This window comes from Sander vitreus, chromosome 7 (genome assembly GCF_031162955.1).
Source record: "Sander vitreus isolate 19-12246 chromosome 7, sanVit1, whole genome shotgun sequence".
Taxonomy (NCBI): domain Eukaryota; kingdom Metazoa; phylum Chordata; class Actinopteri; order Perciformes; family Percidae; genus Sander; species Sander vitreus.
The window spans coordinates 20,891,493-20,897,492 of NC_135861.1; positions in this window are offsets into that span (position 1 = coordinate 20,891,493).

The window sequence follows — 6,000 nt, forward strand, 5'->3', positions numbered from 1 at the left end:
TCCCCTTGAGTTTCAGTGATGGTTTCTCCCTGCAGAGAACAAAGGCTCTGTCAGCAGGACAACTGCTTTCTGATGCCCAGGGGTGAAATGGCCAGGAAACAGGAAAGTGACTGAAAAAAATGCAAGTTTGGAGGCTCACTGTTTGTAACTGTGACAAAAACCAACCTTGAATCTAAAGTAGCTGAACACACACAGAGGAGAGGAAGCTTTATCTAACTTGTATCAAGTTACTATAGCAGGCATGCCCACATAGTAAACATAACCATTATGATAAAGTCATATTTATAACATGATCGTTTTTAGAACTGTCATAAGGCCATAATCATGCTTGGGGACCATTTTGTGATCTTAGAACTATTATAATTATTATGGTATTCACATGAAACTGATGACAAGATATCACATTTTGTTTAGGTTTGATTTTGCATTTGGGCAGCTAGAATTTAAATAAAAGGTTTTATCTCCATTCTCTAACTTAGCTCTATTACATAAGGTTCTATCTATAGCTTATATTTAGCCTATATAGCCTATATATTTTATGAACTGTATTATCTTTTAAAATAAAATCTTCGATGTGACCAAATGCTTTCCTGTCTAAATTTAAAGCTTGCAGCTAAACGGTTGTCCGTGCCCAAATATTTGATATTATAACTCCTTTTGGTTATTAATACTTTGATTTTGTGGACTAAAAGTAAGAGTAAACTGTCAACTTCTTCTTGCAAATAGAACCTAATAAGTCCTCCTGATTGTTTACATTTGAAAAGTGTGGGGCTGGAGGTTGTTGTCCTGGATAGATTTAGCCTGTCTTTTGTTAGAGGTCTGTCTAAGGGCAGACCAGTCAGTCACACGGTAACAGTGTAATCCTGCCTCGAACGCAGACACTGTCTCTATCTATCTGCAGAGTTGGCCGTGTTCTCCACTGGCAACCTTGTGACTCATTTTAAGTGGAGCATTACATTGCACTGTACACCAACAAACAAACAAACACACACATGATGAAGGCTAAAGTCAGTTAAGAGTCACACTGGAAAAATAAAACCAAAAAAAATTGCCTGCTGCAGCATGGGATGCATTGTTCCGGTTATTTGCAAACACATTGGCCAGATATATTTACTTAGCTTTCTCAGAGAGCATGCCGTCATTGACAAAGCTGACTAATAAGACCACTGCTCGCCTGCTTGTCTGTGTCCTGGCTGCTAATACTTCAGGGAAGCATGCAAGGCTTAATCCCATATTACCGTGGCTATGTTAAGTGTAAGCATCTAACAGTCACACACTTCCAAGAGGAGTCTCCAAGAAAGGCAGGGAGATAATCAGAGTTCCAGATTGATAACCTTGAGTTGCAATTAGTGTTTATAAAGCTTTACAGGCATCTTCAGCCTGGTATTTGCATGACATGACAGTGGAAATGTGGGGGAAATTGACAAGCTGCTCAGCCCCTCTCATTTCAAGACAATCCTATAAAGAGATCTTCTTGGCGGGAACCTATCGTTCAATTAAGTAGTTGTTAGTTATTCTGTGTGTGTGTGTGTGTGTGTGTGTGTGTGTGTGTGTGTGTGTGTGTGTGTGTGTGTGTGTGTGTGTGTGTGTGTGTGTGTGTAGTCTTTGCTGTGCCATTTCTTAGACAATGGCCGGCTGGACACAACACTTGCCTAAGTCCTAAGTCTGTCTAATGAAATGTAAATGCGTTATTGTGGTGCCAAACTCGGACTTATACTATAGTGTACAGCAAAAAAAAATGCATCTTTATGTTGTGCTGTGTGTTTTTCATACAGTTTTTTTTTATGTATTGAAATGTAAAAGTGGGGTGTAAGATGGAGTGAGGGAGTTGGAAAAGGAGCCAAAGCTTTTCAGGTCAGTCTCTGGCTAAGTATGGGCTTACCACTCTCTCTCTCTCTCTCTCTCTCTCTCTCTCTCAGGTGGTAATCCCTAACTAATAGCAAATTAGGCTATGCCAGTGACAGCAGCAGTGAGTTATGTCTTCCATTGCCTGGGAGGACATATCAATACTCAGGGACAAGGTCACAAATGTGCAGGTCTGTCCATCACAGAACACAATGCTTTTAAGACAGAGGTCTTAATAAAACTTGATTTTATAGACAGTATGGTAGAAATGCAGTATACGATCCTGTAAGCACAAGAGATTGTACATCCTCCAATGGTGGAAGAAGTATTCACACCCTTTACTTACTTCAAGTATCACAATATAAAAAATACACAATTACACTTATTATAAGTAACAGCATTTCTATTTCTAACTTTGTATTCTTGTGTCTATGTATCTATCTTGTTACCTGTCTTCCTTTTTATTGTCTCTTTACCATTTAAATGACTCAGAGAACAAGAATACATGTACTCTGTAAATGTGCAATTGGAAAATAAAGTTACTTGAACTACAAGTAAAAGCCCTGTAATCAAAATCTTACTTAAGTGAAAGTAAGTATTATAGGAAAAATGTAATTAGGTTGCTTTCACATCTAAGCAGTATGGTCCGTTTTAGCAGAACCCTGGAGTGTTTTGTCGGATAGTCCAGTTTGTTTGGGGTGGTGTGACAGCTCATTCAAACTCTTGCCACTGCTGCAATATAGTTTTTTTATTGTCATCGCAATATCAACTGGTGCAATATACACATCGCGAAAGGCTGAAGGTTGAAAGAAAATATATGTTAAAAAATGTATATAAAAGATATATATATATATATATATATATATATATATATTATAAAGTCAGTTTCATTACTGATGCAGTTCCTGCAGTTTTCTACTGATATTTTTCACTTTTTTAGTGATGCCTTTATATATTTAATTCAATGTTCAATTTGTTAAATAAAAGAATGTTGGAAATAATTTCCTATCATTTGTTTTAAATTCAAAAAGCAATTTGTTGTATTTTAGAAGAATTCTGAAAGCAGCAGAAATGCAGAACTGAGTACATTTGAATATCTGTTTATTTATCGCAAGTAATAGCGGTATCGCGATATTCAACAACTTTATCACGTATCGCATATTTTTCTCATACCGTGCAGCCCTACTACCTATAGCTGTTAAATAAATGTAGTAAAGTAACAAGTACAATATTTGCCTCTGAAAAGTTGTGAAGTAGAAGTATAAAGTAGCATTAACTGGAAATAAACGCTACACACACATCTTACTTGCAACACAGCCCATGTCATCAGCTTTATGTTGGATCACCTGTAGCCTTCTATATCTGTCCCAAATGAAAGGAACCCTACATGTAAGTCACATAGCAGTCAACCATAGTCCTCATAAATCCACCGGAGTTTAAAATTTCAACACAAAGAAAGCGGAAGGAAACGGACATCGGCGAAAATACATGCATCTGGTGTAATTTCCTGCAGCACCGGAGCAATCCTGGAAATGGAACGTCAAGGATATAGACCATGGCCGATTTTAGACCCTTTTAAGTTACAAGTTGTTTGTGAACTTGTCTGTTAGTGACAGAGGACAAACAATTACCATTAACAGAAACGTGGTTTTGGCCAATCGGAGGTGCTTGTGCCAGACTCCCACCTTTGGCTGAGTCTCTATCTACAGTAATCTGTCAGAAGGAGAGCAGGAGTGCGGTTGTGAAGTTTAACGTTGGTAGTCCCCAGAGAAGAAGTTAGTAATTTCATGGCGCAGATTAGAACCCAAATTAAAATGTAAGCAACTAAAATTGCTTAATATTAGAACATTGTGTCAAATTGGTCGTTATTACTGTGACTTAAAAGTGTCATGTTTAGTTCCATCATAGTGTTAATAGTGTCAAAAAACGTTAGCTGACGTTGTTGTTCAGTTGCTAGCACAGAGATGATCAGATAATGAATGAATAATTATAATGAATGTGTGCCTTGCAACAGTTTTGCAAGGCACTGTATCCGTGTCACATTCTCATTAGGGGCTGAGCCCCCCTAAAGGTCTGATCCTAGAATCGCCCCTGATATAGACTATTGGGAACGAAACCTCACACTAGTGATTTTAAGAGGTTAAAGGAATAAGAAGAAAACAGAGCTGTTTCTCTATTTGTCTGGTATATTTCTGCCCTTGCAGATTCCTGTATGAGCAGACAAATGTCACAGTGAAGTCTCAATGAGTCACGCAGTGGCATGACTCAAGAGCCAAGAGATTTTACCCTTTGCTGCCCTCTTCAAGATTTTTTTATATGCAAAAACACATGAAAAATATCAGTGCAAAAGCTTTTTTAAGATCTGCACAGGAAACATGACAGAAATATGAGTCATAACTCAGACAGAGAAAAAATAACAGTTTAGTGTCCTTTGTTAAGGTGGCTGCAACCTGAGGACATTCAAACTGCAAGCATGCCAGTGTGTTACAAGCAATTTGAAAAGAAAATGTATTTGATTTTTTTTAGATTTGGTGATTTGAATCGCAATAAGAAGTGTTTGGTGTGTGACATCAGAATATGTAACAGGTTAGCATAATGATACTGTACATAGCATAGGTCACATTAGAGTTTGGTTTCATGCCAGCTGAGAATGACAATTAACATTTAAAACAATGACTAACAGTAATGCTAAATTTTTTGTTTGAGTTATTATAGGGCGCCACTCATAAACTGTTTTGGAAAATACTACATGGCAAAGGGACAATCTGATTAATTGCTTGACAGGCTACAAAGAATGTTTTTGCCACTGTGCCAAGAAACAAACTGGCCATGAGATTTGGGTGTTAACTGACAACAAGAGTTGTGGAATCAAGGTGGCGAAAACAAGAACAAGAGTCAATCATTCTTGCAGTACAGTGGTGCTTTAAGCTAAATGCTAAAATATCTTAGTTTAGTATATGTTAGCATGCAAATTCCATGGCAATCCATCCAATAGTTGCTGAGACATTTTACTCAATAACTACAAATGTTAACCTCATGGTGGTGCTTGACAAAAAGTCAGGGGATTACATAGTCAATAGGATTCATCCTCTAGGGACCATGAATGGTTGTACCAAATGTTGTGCCATTCCATTGAGAAATGTTAAAACTTTGGACTGCTGGTGCCGTCAGAGGAAAGTCTGAGGAGCATCAAAGTCATTCAGGTTCATCCTCTCTAGGCACCCTGAATATCTACACCAAATGCATGGCAATCATGAAATAGTAGAAATATTTCAGCAAAAGCAAAAAGATTTCAACCTGCTGGTGGCAAGGTAAAATCAAGGGATCACCAAAGTAATTAGGCTTTTATTTTAATCTACATTTGTCCAGTAGTTGAGTTGAGTGAGATATTGCAGTCTGGATCATTCTTAGAGCCATGCTGCTAACATGGCTAAATAGCATTCATGTAAACTAACATTTCAATGTCAAATTTATCTGAAAAAGTATTGCTTTAAACTTAATCCAAGCTTACAGTTTTCAGGCTTCATTGTGTACTGCTCTGACTTGGGGCCAGAGGTGTTGAGACTTAGCAGCAGTGATGTCCATCTTAAACCCTATAAACTGGACTTTCCCACTCAAGACCAAAACTACACCAAGTTGCTTAGCAATAACCATTTAACATTTGTAAAGGAAGCTTGCTGGGGTAATAACTAATTGTGTTTATTCTTATCTTTCCAGTCGCTGGGCTGGAAGCCAAAGGTTTTGATGTCTATTGGATGGCAAATTGCACTTTAATGTATTTTAACAGCAGCTCTGTTTTACAGTTCCCTGTTGGGATTTGTGCTTAGTGTTCTGAACCTCAGGGCTCCATTGCGGTGACATACTGCTTTGTCTTTATACCTCCAAGACTCTTTGAAATGAGAGCGATGGAGCCCACAGGGAGCTATAGGGCAAGTACATTTATGCACACATACACATTCAAATCACTGCTAACATGTGACGCCTCACTCTTTTCTGCCCTTCTTTACAACTGTGTGGACTTGTGATGAATGAGTGATTTGAAATATGGACAACTGTCAAACAGTACCATTCAGAAAATGTTCCTGTGAAGTGAGAGACCTGGTTGATGGATTCATTTGTTTCTCACAATGCATTCAAAGTGTGTTTCTGAGGCAA